This window comes from Cebus imitator, unplaced genomic scaffold (genome assembly GCF_001604975.1).
Source record: "Cebus imitator isolate Cc_AM_T3 unplaced genomic scaffold, Cebus_imitator-1.0 Scaffold61, whole genome shotgun sequence".
Classification (NCBI taxonomy): Eukaryota; Metazoa; Chordata; class Mammalia; order Primates; family Cebidae; genus Cebus; species Cebus imitator.
Window position 1 is genome coordinate 3,853,109 of NW_016107376.1, and position 19,769 is coordinate 3,872,877.

Genomic DNA, 19,769 nt, shown 5'->3' on the forward strand with positions numbered 1-19,769 from the left:
TTTCACAGAGATGAAGTCTCACTATGTTGCCCAGATTTGTCTTGAACTCCTGGGCCCAAGTGATCGTCCCACCTTGGCCTCCCAAATTGTTAGGATTGCCGGCAAAAGCCACTGCACCCAGTGTACAGGCCTCTCCTTCGTCCTGGTGGTTACTTCCTTCCTTGTATCTGTGGTACTGGGGCTGTTAGCCCTCTGTCACTGCACTCTCTCTACGGTTCCCTCCTTCCCTCCTCCTCTCTCTTTCCTTTCCCTTTTCCTTTTCTTTTCCCTTTTCCATTTTTTCCTTTTCCTTTCCCTTTTTTTCTTTTCCTTTCCCTTTCCTTTCCTTCCTTTTCTTTCCTTTCCTCCCTTTTTTCTTTCCATCTGTCTGTCTATCTCACTCTGCCTCCAGGCTGGAGTGCAGTGGTGTGATCTCAGCTCACGCTAACCTCTGGCTCACAGCAACTTCCAACTCCCTGGTTCAAGCAATTCTCTTGCCTCGGCCTCCCCAGTAGCTGGAATTACAGGCATGTGCCACCACGCCCAGCTAATTTTTGTGTTTTTAGTAGAGACAGGGTTTCACCATGTTGGCCAGGATGGTCTCGATCTCCTGACGTCATGATCTGCTTGCCTCGGCCTCCCAAAGTGCTAGGATTATAAATTTGAGCCACCGCGCCTGGCCTCTCTTATGGCTTTCTTACACTCTGCTTGTGTCTTTTAAATAAACTCTTTAATAAATTCTCCTCAAATGACCTAATTTGAGTATACCATCTCTTTCTACTTTTTGCTAGACTCCTGATACGGAATTTTAAATATCCATCTAAAATTTGCAAGATCTCTTTGTTGCTTTGCTATATATCTTCTGAGCATACTGAGTTTAGGTAGAATGAGTTCTCATTCTGTGCATGCCTGTAAATGGTAATTTTTAAAAATTTTGACTTTTGAAATTTATTGCACCCATTTTAAGTGTACAGTTTAAGTTTTGAAAATTGTATATGACTGTGTAATCATCTTGATGATCAAGTTAAAGGACATTTCCATCACGCCAAGAAGTTCTCCTCACCAGCCCCAGGCATAAACTGATCTGCTTTGTCGCTACAGATTAGTTTTGCCTGTTCTAGAATTTAATATAAATGGAAATTTATAGTATTTATTCTTTTAAATTTTTTTGATACAGTGTCTGAAGAGACCTGCCAGTGATAGAGGCACTAAAACCTCAAACATCAGGCGGGGCTCAGTGACTCACACCTGTAATCCCAGCACTTTGGGAGGCCAAGGCAGGCAGATCACCTGAGGCCAGGAGTTGGAGACCAGCCTGGCCAACATGGCAAAACTCCATCTCTACTAAAAATACAAAAATTAGCCAGATATGGTAGTGCAGGCCGGTAATCCCAGCTACTCGGGAAGCTGAGGCAGGAGAATTGCTTGAACCTGGGAGGTGGAGCTTGCAGTGAGCCGAGATTCTACCACTCCATGGAACTCCAGCCTGGGTAACAGAGAAAGACTCTATCTCCAAAAAAAGAAAAGGAATCTCTCCTCAAACTCTACCCTATACAGTTGATCCATGTAACCCAAAACCACTTATATCCCCAAAGCTATTGAAATAAAAAATATACATATGTACATAAAAACCTGTCTGTTGCCCAGGCTGGAGTGCAGTGGCACGATCATTGCTCCCTGCAGTCTTGAACTCCTGGGTCAAGAAATTCTTCTACTTGAGCCTCCCAAGTATCTAGGATATCCTATTACTTGGGTGTGTGCCACCATATCCAGCTACATTTTAAAATTTTTTTGTAAAAACAGGATCTCTCTATGTTGCCCAGGCTGGTCTTGAGCTTCAGGGCTCAAGGGATCTCCCTGCCTCAGCCTCCCAAAGTGCTAGGATTACAGGTGTGAACCACTGCACCCAACCTATTTATTCTTATGTCTAGTTTTCTATTCATCATGTTTTTGAGGTGTAGCCTTTTTGTTGTGTCTATAATTGGTTTGCTCTTTTTTGTTGTTGTTCATTAGAATTCCAATGTATAAACATATCACAGTTTGTTCCTTCACTTTGCTGTTAATGAATATTTGAGTTATATCTAGTTTTTGGCCATTGCAAGTAAAGCTGGTATGAGCATTCATGAATGTCTTTCTGTGGATAGGTTTTTGTTGTTTTCCATAAGTATCTGGGAGTAGAATGGCTGGATCATAAAGAAGGTGTATGTTTAGCTTCATTAACTGAAGCCTTTATAATATTGCTCTTACCATAAATATATTTATCCATTTACTTAAATCTTGTTTAATTTCTCTCAATAGTATCTTATGGCTTTCGGTGTTGAAATTTTATATACCATTTTCTAGATTTATCTCCAGCTTCTTATGTTTGTTGATGTTATTTTAAATAGTATAATGTTTTAAACTCAATTTTTTGTTGCTGATCTTTAGAAACACAATTTTTATACACTAATCTTGGAACCAGTGACCTTGCTGAATTTATTTAGTGTTTCTAATAACCTCACTTTATTTTGCATGTTGTCTGTGAAAATCATTTTAACTGCAAATAATGAGCAATTTGGTTTTTTGCTTTCTAGTTCTAATGCATAGTTTATTTTTCTTGCCTTATGACACTAGCTAGACCTATATGATTTTTAATAAAATTGCTGTTAGCATCTTTGTCTTTTTCTCAACTTGGGAAAAGCTTTGAATATTTCACAATTAACTATGGATTTTGGGGAGGCATTGTCAGATTAAGGAAGTTCCATCTCTTCGTATTTTGGTAAATGTTTCTTTGTTATCATGAATGAGTATTGAATTTCCACAAGTGCTTTCTGGGGGTTTATTTAGAGGATTATCTCCACGTTTTCTTTTTTTTTTGTATTACAATGCTGAGTTTAAAGAAAAGTATGCTTTCAATTTACATTTTATAATTTTTATAAATTTTGATTAAAATCACTTTTCAATTTTGTTTTTCGAGATGGAGTCTCACTCTGTTGCCCAGGCTGGAGTGCACTGGCACGATCTCAACTCACTGCAACCTCTGTCTTCTGGGTTTCAAGCAATTTTCCTGTCTCAGCCTCCCAAGTAGCTGAGACTACAAGGCACATCCCATCATGCCCGGCTAATTTTTGTATTTTTATTAGAGAAGGGATTTCACTATATTGATCAGGCTGGTCTCAAACTCCTGACCTCAGGTGATCCACTTGTCTCAGCCTCCCAAAGCGTTGGGATTACAGGTATTAGCCACCGAGACTTTTTATCTTTTATATGGGTGATAAAAGCATATGTTTTGCAAGGTATGGTGGCAAATGCCTATGATTCTAGCACTTTGGAGGCTGAGGCTGGAGGATCACTTCAACCCAGGACTTTAAGACCAGCTTGGGCAACATGGCAAGACCGCATCTCAAAAAACAAACAAACAAAAAAGAAAACATTTATCTAAACTCTGCAACCTATTTATATTTTTAATCTGTTACAATGCATATGAATTGTTTTATTTCTTGTGAACCTACTATTCAAGTAACTATCACACCTAATTTTAGAATAAGTATGAATAACTAAAAGTAGGGAGATAATAATTAGTAAAACATATTCTTTCAAACACATATTTGCATTATTTCTAGTGCACTCAAAATGTGAAATTCTTTGCCTTTTGGTCTTAGTCTGATGCTTATTTTCAGAGGCCCCATTTAATAGTAAACAGGTTCTCAGATGGAGATGAGCGTGTAGGAGGTTGATTAGGAAATTAACATGTAAGAGAGGTAGGGAAGTCAAACTGGATTAACAGGGAAGTCCAGCTGCAACGCAGCAATAATAGAGACCTCAGTGATTCCCACAGGGACTTCTAAACTGAGTCTTCTGTGTCAACCCACCTTGAGGCAAAGAGCCAAGACTTTCCAGTCCTCTTTGGGGCAGTAAGTGGAAATGGGCTGCCCTCTGGAAGCATGCAACCTTTGACTAAGGGCACTTCCTGGAACGGGACAGTCCTGGGCATTCCATCGCCAACATTTCCAGCAGTTGGGAGTGAGGCCTTCAATTCTGATGGGGAGATCTGGGCAGCACACCCCATCATCCACTACACCATGGTGCTTAAGAAGATAGAACATTAAGCTCGGCGTGGTGGCTCATACCTGTAATCCCAGCACTTTAGGAGGCTGAGGTGGGAGAATTACTTGAGCTTAGGAGTTTCAGACCATCCTGGGCAACATGAGGAGGCCCTATCTCTATATAAAAAACATTTTTTTAAAGAAGATGTGATATTAAATAATTGAGAATTGGGTTAATCTATCTTTGTTTTTTCTTTCTTTTTTGTTTTGAGATGGAGTGTCACTGTGTTGCCCAGGCTTGAGTGCAGTGGCATGATCTCTGCTTACTGCAACCTCCGCCTCCTGGGCTCAAGCGATTCTCCTGCCTCAGCCTCTTGAGTAGCTGAGATTGCAAACACAGGCCACTGTGCCCAGCTAATTTTTGTATTTTTAGTAGAGACGAGGTTTTGTCATGTTAGCCAGGCTGGTCTCAAACTCCTGACTTCAAGTGATCTGCCCACCTCGCCCTCCCAAAGTGTTGGCATTACAGGCATGAGCCATCACGCCTGGCCCATCTTTCTTGATAATGCTTTGATTTTGTTTATATAGTGACCTACAACAGTTTCTACTGTGCGATGGTGTGAAAAGGTGGAAATTAGAGTTAGAAGGCTATTTTTTGGTTTTGCATTTCAGTTCTGCCATTTGGCAGCTCTGTACACGTTGAAGTATGAAGTATGGCAACCTAAGGTATCTGCATCTTGGTTTTCTATTCTATTAAGTGAATAGTACACTTTAAAGTGGAGATGCATGAGAAATTAGTAAACTAAACTGTTGACTTATACTTTCCTTTTGTATTTTTGCTGAAGCATTTTCCAGTTGACATTTGCGGATTATTTAGTTATTCACACGCCAAATTTCATGGAGTGATTTGAAAAATATTTGATTGCACTGTTTTAGAAGCTGGGTGAGATGGCTGATGCTAAGGACCTCTGAATAACTTAATTAATCTCACATAGTGACTTTCTCTATAATACATAGGAACTAAAAGGCAATGGCCATTTTAATAAGACACCTACTTGAACTCTGCCAAGAGCTCTGCCCTAATAATTAGCTTTCTAGTTAGTTTCAAAGGAAAGAAAGTATGTCTTTAATAGAAGACCAAATGGACTCTGAAAGTTGATATTATTCAGGGATGCAGCTTTGCAGTCAAACACGAATATTAACATAAATAGACACACGGAGTAATCCATGCTAGTGAGTTGCAAATTTCGAGGAAAATGCCTCCTAAAATTTCCCTGCTGAAGACGGCATAGCAGCTCCTCTTTGAGTAATCTTTTCCTTGTCTCGTATTTGCAGTAATCATTCTTTTCCAATGGGACGTATGTGGTCGTCTTTCTTTTTCTGTGGCACGATTATCAATTCATAAGCAGTGGATGTTTGAGGCTGAATTTTAATTTCTCCTGGACTAAGCTGGATATTCTTCCTGTAGCTGATCCTTAAAGAACATGCCGGACATGGAGGCTGCAACTAGGTTCAGAAGGTAAAGTGCAGCCAGGGAAATCCACCCCGAGTTAAAAAAAAAAAAAAAACCAAACAACAAAAAACAGCTAGTTGGTTCATCTTCCTCCACCTTTGTTATTCTACGCGACTGTGAGATGTGTTAAATCTCCTAAAATCTCCATTAAGCTGTATTTTCTTCTCTCCTCTCCCTGCCCCTGAAATGACATTATGAGATTTCCTCTCGTATGCAAGTTAGTTTTAATAGCTAGATTTCATCAAAATCAATTTGTGAATAAGTAAACACCTCATAATAAATAACCCATTTTCGAAGTATGTGTTTTCTGGGATTGATCTAACAGCATCCAATAAGTGCTGCCAATATCATTTCACATTAACTTCTGTCATGTTTAAATGCTTTTATAGGCTAATGGGGCAGTTTGTAATTTTGCTATACCTACGTTACTACTCGGATACATGGCATATGATGGATAAATAAGACATCCGCGAAGGTATTGGTATTGAATGTTCACTGGAGGTTTCCTCTCTTACTGCCCCCACTTGCAGAAGCTACCCTGGGAGATGAATGTGCCAGGAGAAGTTATCTGGGGCTCATAAAATCTTTTTCAGAAGATTGAAATAAAGTCAGTGCTTGCAGAAGACAAATCAATTGTGACATTTCTGAATAGAGTGCGATGCATTTAATTAGCACAAGACATACTAGCAAATGCTGAATTACCCAATAAATCACTGGATGCTGGAACCCATACAGAGCGGGGAATCAGCTGTCTTGTGAGATGTACAGCAAGTGATAATAGGGAATCTGGCCATTTGTATTGTCACTTTGCCCCATTTTGTGCTAATTTTTTTCTGTGTTGACATTTGCGCATAGAGCCTCTGTAATTATTGTAAAGTATCAGCGAACTCTGTCCCCACCTACTTTGAGGATATTTTACAAATATTTGCATTTGCAAAGAACATTCACTACTGTTGATGTGATATGGCAGACGTGGCAGTAAGGTCCTCTGTGGAGGGGGAGTGCGTGTAGATAAACATCTTCAGCACGGACATACTGAAAAAGCAGCTAACGGGTCATTGTATTGCTGTTCATGGAAAATATTGAAGGTGTTGCTTCAGTCATTTTTAAGTCTCACAAAGATATCTACCAGTTTAGGCAGAAATATGGCTCACTTTAACGTTTGACACCTTTTAAAAAAAAAAAACCGGGAACTTAGACGCTACTTCAGTCTGTCTTTGAAATGCTGCAGCTTGGGAGCATTGAGGCTTAAATCCAATGTTTTGGCTATTGAGAATCTGGGAGAAAATTGAAAATGAATTTTAAGTGAGTCTCGCTGGCTCTGGAAGGCAAGGTGGAACGTTCCCTCCAATGAGGGGCACTTGTTAGATAAATTGGTGATTGTGCTAGTGAAGTTTATATTGAGTAGCTTGCTATGATGTAAACATTAAGATAGCTCGCCTAATAAGTACCAGATCATACAGAAGCCGTCTGCTGCATACCCATCACACTCCCTGCTTTGGTACTAGGTTAACTGGTGACATTTCAGAGGTAGGTAAAAGTAGAACCAAACAGGTTTTCATTTATAGAAAAAAAAAATCTCAGATCTGCAAAGCTGGAGTCTGATATTCTGGAGAAGTGAGACTCCAGAAATACCAGCACCATTTATCTGAAAGCATGGGAGTGTAGCTTGTGTTATTGGGGCTTATAATCACAATGTGGAGAGGAGAAAAAAATATCTCAATCACCGGCGAGGCTTTCCAAATTATGCAAGGCCCCTATCCTTCTCTCCCCCAGGCATTCTGAAACGTGAAGGGGAAAGAGTTCTCCTTACCCCAAGGAGTCAACAGAGATGAGGAGGCAGCCAAAACTAAAAAGATGAAACTCACAGGCAATCAACAATGTCTGCTGCACAGACACTGTCCAAATCCATCATCACCTACCAGTACCTTTCTTGGGTTACGTTTCCTTGTGATAGTGTCTTCCTCTGTCACCCAGGCTGGAGTGTAGTGGCACCATCATAGCTCACTGCAGCCTTGAACTCCTGCACTCAAGCAACCCATTCACCTTAGACCCCCGGTATCTAAGACTACAGGCATGCACCACTACAGCTGCCTAATTTTTGTATTTTTTATAGAGACAGAGGTCTTACTATATTACCCAGCTGGTCTCAAACTCCTGGTCTGAAGCAGTCCTCCTGCCTCGGCCTCTGTCTCTTGTCTTCCCCATCACCGCTTAGGGAAGATGAGGTCCACAGCCCCAGGCAGCTGAGTCTTGATTAGGGTACACCTGTCCTGCCAATCCCTTTCCTTAGCCAATGCCTGGTTGAGGAAAAGGGATGTCAGGCAGTTCCGACCAATGGGACGTCAGGGGAAATCTGTTGGACAGTTTCTAGGACAGTTGAATGCTTTAAAATAGAGGTACAGAAAGAGAAATAGCCTTTTCTGTCTCTGAATGAATTTGAAGAGAACTCGAGCTGATGTAGTCATTTTTAGCAATAAGAGCACAGGCCCCAGGAGCAAAGCTGGCACCCTGAGGATGAAAAGGCTCATAGTGTGACTGACTCTCCAGGTTTGTCTTAGACTAAGGGAGTTCTCAGGACATCTCATTTGAAGTGCCGAAACCAGGAAAGTCCCAGAAAACTGGGACAAATTGGTCACCCTAGAAAAGAACGCGTTGGATGTTTGATGAAATCATCACTGCTAAGTTAAGCAGCTCTGTGGAAGGTGTACCTCTGGATTTCATTCCTTGTGACAAATGTCCTTATTGTTTATACCATTCTGAGTTGTGTTTTACTTTATGCAGCTGAAAGTGTCCTAATGACCAATATAAAAGGAATTTTGTTTCAAATAAAAGCCTACACAAAGAGCTGGACGTGGTGGCTCACGCCTGTAATCCCAGGACTCTGGGCAGCTGAGGCGGTAGGCTAGCTTGTGCTCAGAAATTCAAGGCCAGCCTGGGAAACACAGGGAGACCTTGTCTCTACTAAAAATGATTAGCTGGGTGTGGTGGTGTGTGCCAGTAGTCCTAGCTACTGGGAGGCTGAGGAGGGAGGATCGCTTGAGCCCGGGAGCTGAAGGCTGCAGTGAGCTAGGATGGCAGCACTGCACTCCAGCCTGGGTGACAGAGTGAGGCCCTGTCTCAAACCCTGCAGAAATGAGTGGTGCTGTGGTAATAGGAAGGTAGGGCCTTTAAAATATGCTCTTTTTAATTTTAAGCCTTTCCTTTATAGTTGTTAACTAATAAGTAGATATTTATTAAAACATGTTTAAGAGAGATTAATGGTTCATCACCAGCCATAGTATTTTGCCTTGTCATTTTATATTGTTACTCTCTGCTCTAACAGTGTGATGAATTCTTAGACATATAAATGACATAGAGCAGAGCAAACCTGTATTATGGGTGAAACATCTTTTACATCAGCAGCAATAAATGTCAAATGAGAAGGTGAGAATTCAAAATGTGAAATAAAGCCTTCATTAGCATCTTCAGATGATCAAAGAAGCAGGCAGCTTAAGGAGTATCAACAGAAAAGGGACCTCAAATATTACCATATTTAAAATTTATTTATAGATCACTGTCAATTCATTACTAGCTTGCATTATTCTTTCTTTTTCTTTTCTTTTCTTTCTCTCTTTCTGTTTCTCTCTCTCCCCTCCCTTTCTCTTTCTCTCTCTCTTCCTTTTATTCCCTCTGTCTCTCTCTCTTTCTCTTTCTTTTTTCTCTTTTGACAGAGTCTTGCTCTGTTGCCCAGGCTGGAGTGCAGTGGCACAATCTCAGCTGACTGCAAACTCTGCCTCCCAGATTGAAATGATTCTCCTGCCTCAGCCTCTAGAGAAGCTGGGATGAAGTGCTCTCCATCACTCCTGCCTAATTTTTGTGTGTTTGGTAGAGATGGGGTTTCACCATGTTGGTGAGGCTGGGTTTGAACTCCTGACCTCAAGTGATCCTCCTGCCTTGGCCTCCCAAAGTGCTGGGATTACAGGTGTGAACTACTGCACCCAGCCACTATTAGCTTTTAATTATCAGAGATGTATTTTTTACTCTGTGGTTCCATGGAGAAGTGTTCTATTAAAAGGCTGTCTCAAAGTCTAATCAAACATGAGGCAGATATTTGTCTTCTTCAATATGTCTCTTAACTTTATCACAAACTGAGGAGTTTATTTGTAGAGAGATTAAGTACTGACCTTGCACATCACGTGACCTGAGACAAACAATTTCATCTTTTTTTTTTTTTTTTTTGAGACAGAGTTTCACTCTTGTTGCCCAGGCTGAAGTGCAAATGGCACGAGCTCAGCTCACTGCAACCTCTGCCTCCCGGGTTCAAGCAGTTCTCCTGCTTCAGCCTCCTGAGTAGCTGGCATTACAGGAATGTACCACCACACCCAGATAATTTTTTGTATTTTTAGTAGAGATGGGGTTTCTCCATCTTGATCAGGCTGGTCTCGAACTCCTGACCACAGGTGATCTGCCCGCCTCAGCCTCCCAAAGTCCTGGGATTACAGATGTGAGCCACCATGTGCTGCCTCATCTTCTCTTTAAACACAGAAGAATAGTGAAAATTCAGGCCAATAGAATTGCTTAATTGTGTAGATATCATGGTAATTGCAACTCTGGAAAAAGCCCTTGAGATAATTGGGCATTATAACGTTCAGCCTGGTGTAGTGGCTCATGCCTGTAATCCCAGCGCTTTGGGAGACTTAGGTGGGAGGATCACTTAAGCCCAGGAGTTCTAGAGCAGCCTAGGCCACATAATGTGACCCTGTCTCTACAAGAAATCATGAAAATTAGTTGGGCCATGGTGATGGGTGCCTGTAGTCCCAGGTACTAGAGAAGCTGAGTCAGGAGGATTTCTGGAGCCCAAGAGACCGACACTGCAGTGAGCCATGATCATGCTGCTGCACTCCAGCCTGGGTGACAAAGAGACCCTGTCTATGGGGGGAAAAAAGTTCTTAGTTTTTATTCAGAATATTATCTTAGTGAGTGCCTTGGGATCTGTCTCCATCCATTGCTCCTATAAAATGTGCTGTGATACCACTCGAGAAATGAGGAAATGGTCTTGGCGATAGGATGCTGACAGCACTCAGCTTTAATGTCCGTTTGTCAGAGCTGGATGGTGGCAGATTTCAGCACTTGGTCAAATGAGGCTGTGAATTAAGGTGAACCACTGCGATGTGTGATCCACGATCAGGGATGACAGCATTTAGGGGAAATCCGCTGTGGACAGAGGAGGTCTCACACTCGGCGGGAGGATATATAATTGTACATTGCAATTTTTCCAACTTTAATTGGACAATTCTCCTCTGAAAAAGATTAGAATTTTTAAAGAAATCCAAACTAAGCCTTCCTTGTGTCTTCATAGTTTCCTTTTTCAGACCAAAACAACATGAAACCTATTAGCAAGAGTGTCTGATTTCCCCAATAGTATGTTTTAAAAAATGGCCGTTTTTTGTTGTTGTTTTGTTTTGAAATGACGTTTCTCTGTTAGCTGGTCTCAAACTCCTGGGCTCAAGGGATCCTCCTGTCTTAGCCTCCCTAAAAGCTAGGACTGTAGGCATTCACCACCATGCCCAGCTTAATTTTTATTATTTTGTTTTTTATTTTTTATAGAAATGGGGGCCTTGCCATGTTTCCCAGGCTGGTCTTGAACTTGGGATCAAGCAATCCTCTTGGATCAGCCTCCCAAAGTACAATTATAGGCTTGAGCCACAGTGCCTGGCCTGAAATAATAACTGCTTTGTAATTATTAATGACTTTTCTTGCCTTGCAGTAAGGCAGTTGTTTCCTGCAAAAACTTTTCTGTGATTAAAGGATGTGGCTACAAATGCTTGATTATATTAGTTTGTCATTCTTCACTTAATGTTTCTGGAGAAACTTCACTCTGCCTCTCTAATTCTCTTTAAGAATAGGCCAGACGCAGTGGCTCATGACTGTAACCCCAGCACTCTGGGAGGCCGAGGCAGTGGATCACGAGGTCAGGAGTTTGAGACCAGCCTGGCCAATATGGTGAAACCCTGTCTCTACTAAAAATACAAAAAATAGCCAAGCATGGAGGCATGCACCTGTAGTCCCAATTACTTGGGAGGCTGAGGCAGAAGAATCGCTTGAACCCAGGAGGCAGAGGTTGCAGTGAGTCAAGATCTGGGTGAAACAGTGAGACTCCATCTCCAAAAAAAAAAAAAAAGGACCCATCAAGCACTCTGGCTATACCCCATAATAAGTACAGATTCCTCAATCTATATAAGAATCAGAAACTAAAAATCAAATATCAAATCAAATGTCACTTCTGGTAGGAAAGGATCATATCAATCATTTATGATAGCCTCCAAAGATAATTAGAATAATTTTGAATTTTCATCTAAACCAGTGCTCTAGTGCGCTCTTTTTTCCTTGAAATGAGATGGTGATGCCTAGAAGGTTAGACTTAGAGCATGGCTTTTGAGATCCTTCAGACTTTGAATTCAAATCCTTTCTTTGCCACTTATCTGTGGGACACACATCAAATTACTTAAATTTTCAAAGCTTCACTTCTTCTCATTTGAATGTTGGAGTCATAATACAAACCAATGGGGTTTTAAATTAGATGATGTAAAGCTATTAGCAGTGTCCAGCACATAGTGGTCAATAAGTAGTATCTTTGTAATAATAGCTATGTAACCACTCAGTGGGTTCACCTTGCCTGCTGCCTAGACAGAGCCAATTTATTGAGACAGGGGAATTGCAGTAGAGAAAGAGTAATTGGCCCAGAGCCAGCTGTGCAGGAGATCAGAGTTTTATTGTTACTCAAATCAGTCTCCCTGAGTATTCAGGGAATTTGAGTTCTTACGGATAATCTGATGGGTTGGGGAAGGTCAGTGAGTTGGGAGTGCTGATTGGTTGGGTTAGAGATGAAATCATAGAGAATCAAAGCTGTCTCTTGTACTGAGTCAGTTCCTGAGTGGGGGCCACAAGATCACATGAACCAATTTATTGATCTGGGTGGTTCACTTGACCCATCAAGTGCAGGTTGTGCAAAATATCTTAAGCACTCATCTTGGGAGCAGTTTAGGGAGGGTCAGAATCTTGTAGCCTCCAGTTGCATGACTCCTAAACCATAATTTCTGTATGTGTGTGTGTGTGTGTGTGTGTGTGTCTGTCTGTCTGTCTGTCTGTGTGTGTCTGTGTCAGGGTCTTTCTCTCTTGCTCAGGCTAGAGTGCAGTGGTGTGATCTTGGCTCACTGCAACCTCCACCTCCAAGACTCAAGTGATTCTCCTGCCTTAGCTTTCTATGTAGCTGGGACCAAAAGCACACCCCATGATGTCTGGCAAATTTTTGTATTTTTTGTAGAGATGGGGTTTCATCATGTTGGCCAGGCTTGTCTGGGACTCCTGACCTCAAGTGATCCACCTGCCTTGGCCTCCCAAAGTGCTGGGATTACAGGCATGAGCCACCGCACCTGGCCTATATTTATGTTATCTCTAACTCTACAACTTGTTCACTTGACTCCATGTTGCCCTCTGAAGCTCTGTACGTTGATCAAGCAGCTAATCTTTGTGAAATCGTCACCTTTATCACATATGTTGGAACATTTGTCTTACTCTCATGAGTCTTGTAGCTAATACATGTTGCTATCACCATTGGCTATTGTAGTTTTTATAGTTAGAAGTTTGATTATTCTTTTCAGATACATGTGATATATACACAAATAATTCTTTCTCCATATGACAAATCATTATCAGTATCAGAGAGATAAGATAAAAATAACAGAACTTTTTCTTGCTTTTCTCCCACTGATTAATTTTAAAGGAGAGAATTAACTACTCTATTAGTTTCCTAGGGCAGCCATAACAAATTAACAAAAACTGAGTGGCTTAAACCAAAAGAAGTTGGTTCTCTAACAGTTCTGGGGGCTGGAAGTCCGAAGTCAAGGTGTTGGCAGGGTTGATTCCTTCTGGGAACTCCTAGAGAGACTTTGTTGTAGGCATGTCTCCTGGCTTCTAGAAGTGGCTGGCAGCCCCTGGGCTCCCTTGGCTGCAGATCCATCACTCCATTATCTGCCTTCATCTTTACCTGGCCCTCTTCCTTCTGTATCTCTGTGTATCTTCAAGTCATATTTGTCTTCCTTTCTTTTTCCCTCCCTTCCACCCTCCCTCCTTCCTCAGGTTCTCACTCTTTTTCCCAGGGTGGAGTATGCAGTGGTGGGATCATAGTCTTGAACTCCTGGGCTCAAGTGACCCTCCCACTTCAGTCTCCCAAGTAGCTGGGACCACAGGTGTGCACCATCACAAACAACTAGTTTAATTTTTTTGTACTGATGGGGTCTCACTGTGTTGCCCTGGCTGGTCTTGAACTGCTAGGCTCAAGTGTTCCTCTTGCCTCAGCCTTCTAACATGCTGGAGTTACAGGTATGAGCCATGGGCCAAATCTCTTCCTCCTTCTAAGGACACTGGTCATTAGATTCAGGGCCCATCTTAATCCAGGATGACACTTTAGCTTGATTACATTTACAGTTTATTTTTAAATATCATTTTTTGAGCTTCCTAGTGGACATTAATTTTGGAGGGACACTAGTCAACTCAGTATAGCCACAAACAAATGTTCATTTTTAAAAAAGAGTCAGTAATTAAAGTGACTTTGCAGTAGTTTTCTGAAGAATCTGCCACCAAAGTGGCCCTTTGTATTTGCCCCTGTTACAGTCTGGCCAAGGTCCTATAGTGTAGCAGTATCTCATTGTGAAGTATCACCTGGAGTTATTTGTCTCATGACCAAGAGAATTAAGAAGCCAGGACACAAAGGGTGAGATTTGAGCAAAAGTTTAATATGCAAAAGAAGAAAGCTCTCTACTGTGGAGAGGGGACCTGGGTGATGATTGCCATTTTTACAGTTAAATGCAAAGGCTTTTATAAGAAACCAATGAGGGTAGGGCATCTCATTTGCATAAGGTGAGAATTTCTGGTAGCTCCACCCCCTAGTGCACATGTGGGCCCTTAGCTTGAGTTACTCCATATTGCTTTGTTCCCTAACTGTACCTGTGTTAGGGGACAGAATTTTCCACTGTGGCCATGTCTGGGTAAGTCATCTGTGTAGACTTTTTCTGTGCACATGTGGGCATGTCTTAGGAAATACCCCACCCTGTACAAGTTCTCCTATCTGTGCCTGCAAGCTGTTCTTTTGTTTGAAAGAATTCAACTGAGGACTCACCCTGCCTGATCAGTTTCTCCCTTTCTCCTCTCTCACCTTCTCCCCTGTTCTTGAATTCCCGTTGTTACCATTATCACCTCACATAAGATTATGGTGTACAGAGCTAATGTTTTAAGATGTGTAATCTGATCTATTTTGCTTTCTCTAGTACATACATAAACATGGCCCTAATTGGCTTGGGGCATGTATCTTCTGTGGGGTGGGAGACGGGAGAGGAATTAGGGTTTGCTAAAGAAATAGAAATAAGATCAGTTTTTGACATTCAAAATAGGTCTTCATACCCAAATTAATTGTGTTGTAAACCTATGTACTTGTTGGAAAGGAATTTACTAAATTCTTTGTGCACTATTTTTATTTTTTGGCATAGTAATTGCTAGGCCAGGGATTCAGGTCACAGAGTACTTGTAATATATGTAGAAATTACCAGTATTTGTGATTAATGCTTAGCTAGGCATCTGGAATTGGCAAGAAGAAGGTATATAAAAACATCTGTTTCCTGTGTTACAGGAAGAAAATTGGGAGAGAAGGGAAAGTTAAACAAGATATTGGTCAAAAATACTTTTGAGCTAGGATGAAAAAGTTAAGTATAAAATCTAAATATTTTAATAGCCAGCAGAGGGTGCAAGGAAATGTAAAGGAACTGTTACTGGATCCCATCACTGTCCCCAGATTAGCCTTTGGGCCAGGGGTTTCCTTAGTATTGTCCCTTCGGAAAGGGGTCCCAGTCCAGACCAGAGGAGAGGGTTCTTGGATCTCAAGCAATAAAAAATTCAGGGTGAGTCTGTAAAGTGAAGGCAAGTTTATTAGGAAAGTAAGGGAATAAAATAATGGTAACTCCATAGGTAGAGCCCCGAGGGCTGCTGGTTTTCCATTTTTATGGCTATTTCTTGACTATATGCAAAACAGGAGGTGGATTATTCATGCATTCCCTTTTTAGACTGTATAGGGTGACATCCTGATGTTGCTGTGGCATTTGTAGACAGTCATGGCACTGAGGGGAGGGTAGGAATGAGGATGACCAGAGGTCACTCTTGTTGCCCTCTTGGTTTTGGTGGGATTTGGCCAGCTTCTTCTTTACTGCAAGCTGTTTTATCAGCAAGGTCTTTATGACTTGTATCTTGTGCCTACCTCCTCTCTCATCCTGTGACTAAGAATGCCTTAACTTCCTGGGAATACAGCCCAGTGAGTGTCAGCCTTATTTTACCCAGCCATCTCTTCCGTCTTCCAGGTCCCCTCTCCACAAAGACAGCTTTCTTCTTTTGCATAGTAAACTTTTGCTCCCACCTCACCCTTTGTGTCCAGGCTCTTCAATTCTTTTGGTTGTGAGACAAAGAACTCCAGGTGATACCTCCCAACAAGATGGAGTTGCTCTGGTTCAAACACCTCTGATAGAACTGCATTCCAGAGAAAGGCACGCCTTTTCTAGGTGAGAGAGAAGTGTAGCCATTTTCATTCCAGGGGAAATTAACATATCAGAAAAGGCCAATTATTTGATCTGCCACAGGCAGAGGACTTTTTGGGGGTCATGAGATAACAGCATAACTCTAAACCATTGTGGGGAGGGTGGTGACAGATGAGAACATAGAGAAGCTTCAAATGCACGGTTAATCCTTCCTCATTCACATTTTTCCCTCTCCCTCAGAATTTTCCTGAGTATGAGTGGCTATGGGAAGCTGAGAAAGGAGCAGGAAAACAGATTTGATACCCCCAGGACAAATCTTGCCACTAAGGTATTTGAAACCAGGAGTGAACCAAAAGTAAAGTGGCAACCCGGCGCACTTCCTGATTGGATCAAAGTAATTAGTTCCTCACCCTGGTTGCTGGACAGAAGAAAGGGTATATCCTCTCCAGGGGAAAATGCTACTTAAGTTTCTACAGCTTTTAAATTATAATATCTGAGATAAAATTAAAACAATGTATGAGACATGCAAATAATGATGAGAAAATAGCCAAGGGTAAATATAGTTAGGAGAAGTTGACCCACAGACGATCCAGATGTTGGAATGAACAGATTAAAGACTTGAACAATTATAGATATTTTAAAGAAAATAGAAGAAAAAATGAGATGAATTAAAATGTGGTGAGTTTTAAAAACTATGAAATGCTAGTAAAAAAACAAATTAACATTTCAGGACTAAAATATGCAACATCTAAAGAGAAGGATTTATTCAGTAGACTTAACTGCGAGCTGGACACAGCAGAAGAAAGGACCAGTAAACTTGAAGATAGAGTAATAGAAATGATCTAAACTGAGATGTAGAGTGAAAAGAGGAAGAAAATAACATCCAAGACAGTAACACACAGTTTAATACATGTGATTGAAATCCCTAGGGTGGTGGGGGAGGGAGGAGAGAGAGAGAGGGAAAGAGAATAAATATTCAAAGAGATAATGGCTCAGTCTGGACAACATGGCAAAACCCTGTTTACAACAAATTAGCCAGGCATAGTGGTGCATGCCAGCTACTCAGGAGGTTGAGGTGGTGGAACCACTTGAAACTGGGAAGTCGAGGCTGCAGTGAGCTATGATCCTGCTACTGCACTCTATATTATGTTCCATGGTTTGGGCAAACCAAACCAGTGGCTCAGAGGCAATGGTTTGTTGCCCCTGAGCCTGGGCACCTGGGTGAGACCCTGTCTCAAAAAAAAAAAAAAACAATTAATGGCTGAAAATTTTCCAAAATTGATAAAACATACTAACAGAGTCAAGATGCTCATCTAACCTCTATCTGGACAAATACAAGGAAAACTAAACCCTGGTAAATTATCACATTGCCAAAAGGCAAAGAAAATGAAAATCTTAAAAGCAGACAGATGAAAAAAGATAAATTTTATGCTGGGGAGGAACAAATAGATGAAATAAACCTCTCATCAGAAGCAATGGAAGTCAGAACACAATAGCATTATTTCTTTAGAGTACAAGGTTAAAAAAAAAGCCCCATACCCCTGCCCATCCAGATTTCTATACCCAGCCAAAATAAAATTCAAAATGAAGATAAAGACTTAGAGAAACATGAGCAGAGAGAATTCTTTGTCAGCAGATCCAATACTACAAGAAATAATATAGAAAATATTTTAGGCTAAATGAAAAATATTCCCATCTGTTGAATAACAGATGGACAGGAATGAATGGAAAGTAGCCTTAAGGTAACTTGAACATATTTGGAAGACTACTGTCTATTTTAAGCAATAATAGAAACGCAATGATAAAAATGTGTTATGTAATTTATAACAAAGGTACACAGGGCAGGTGAGTTAAACTATAGTTTTTTGTATTGTACGTGAAGTGATAAAATAAGGCAAACAAATGGTAAGGATACATATAATAATGTCAAGGGTAACCACTGAATGAAATAAAGAAATGTATAGCTGCCAGGCGTCATGGCTGTAATCCCAGCACTTTGGGAGGCTGAGGAGGGTGGATCATGAGGTCAAGAGCTTGGGACCATCCTGGCCAACATGATGAAACCCCGCCTCTACTGAAAAAATAACAAAAATTAGTCAGATGTAGTAGTGGTGGGCACCTGTAATCTCAGCTATTCAGGAGGCTGAGACAGGAGAATCTCTTGAACCTGGAGGTGGAGGTTACAGTGAGCCAAGATCACGCCATTGCACTCCAGCTTGGGCAGCAAGAGTGAAACTCCGTCTCAAAAAAGTACATAAATAAATATAAACCTATAAAAGTAAAATAAAAAAATAAAAATTTTTGTTTAATCCAAAATGGGGCAGAAAAGGTTGAGCAAAGGAACAAAAAACAGAAGGGAAAATTGGAGAACAAATAGCAAGATGGTAAACTTAAGCTATATCAGTAATTAATTGTATTAAGTGCAAAAGGAATTAATACTCCATTATTGGATTATGTCAGTCCCAATAAGAAAACATCATCTAACTATATGCTGTTTACAAGAGACAGCGTCTTGTTCCGTCACCCAGGCTTGTATGCAGTGGCATGATCATTGCTCACTAAAGCCTTCAGCTCCTGGGCTTAAGTGATTCTTCCACCTCAGCCTTCTGAAGCACTGGGATCACAGGCATGCACCACCATGCCCAGCCAATTTTTTAATTCTTTGTGGAGATGCAGTCTTGGTATGTTGCCCAGGCTTATGTGAAGCTCTTGGCTTTAGGCTATCTTCCTGCCTCAGCCTCCCAAAGTGCTGGGATCACAGGAATGCACCACCGTGCCCAGGTAATTTTTAAATTTTTTGTGGAGATATAGTCTTGTTATGTTGACCGACTGGTGTCAAGTTCCTGGCTTTTAAGTGATCCTCCTGCCTTGGCCTCTGAAAGTGCTGGAATTAACAGGTATAAGCCTCTGCACCTGGCCAAGAGACACATTTTAATTTTAAAGATACTGATAGGTTGAAAGTTAAAGGATTGAAAGTAAAAGCTTTGCAAGCACTAGCTCTAATTAAGCTATTGTCTGATATGGCTATATTAATAGCTGACAATATACTTCACAATCAAGAACGTTGTAAGAAATAAAGGGGAATATTGCAAAATAACAACATGATAATTTCATAAAAGTACCCATAAGAATCCCAAATGTGTTTGCTCCTAATAACATACCTTCAGAATCCTGTCATCTGATGTGAGGCAACATCAGGATGTGACATATAGTAACGCACATTCCAGTGTCAATTGAGAAAAATAACTAGACAAGTCTCAATCATTTTAGGAGGTTTATTTGACAAAGTTAAGGATGCACGCCCAGGAGCCAGGTCTATGCCTTTCTCCAAACATGATTCTGAGGACTTCACATTTAAAGGGGAAAATGTGGGATATTGAGAAGTATACAATTTTCATATAAGAGGTAGTTTGGGAAAAATAGTAATTCCCGCCTTATGCTCAGTGAATCTGCTTTCCCCCTGCCCCCCATAAGATTACATAGACAAATGGAGCAGAGGAAAAATACAGGTAATCTACATTTTACATAAGAGAACATGGATGAAATGGGGCAGGGGAACATCAGATAGGTGTTCGTGTCTGGTGGGCTGAGTGTGACTGCACCTGTAAGGATAAGGTGTCAATTTACATTGCCATGGTGAAATTTTCACAGAAACACCTTAAAAGATCTTGCAGCTCACTAGGAATTTCC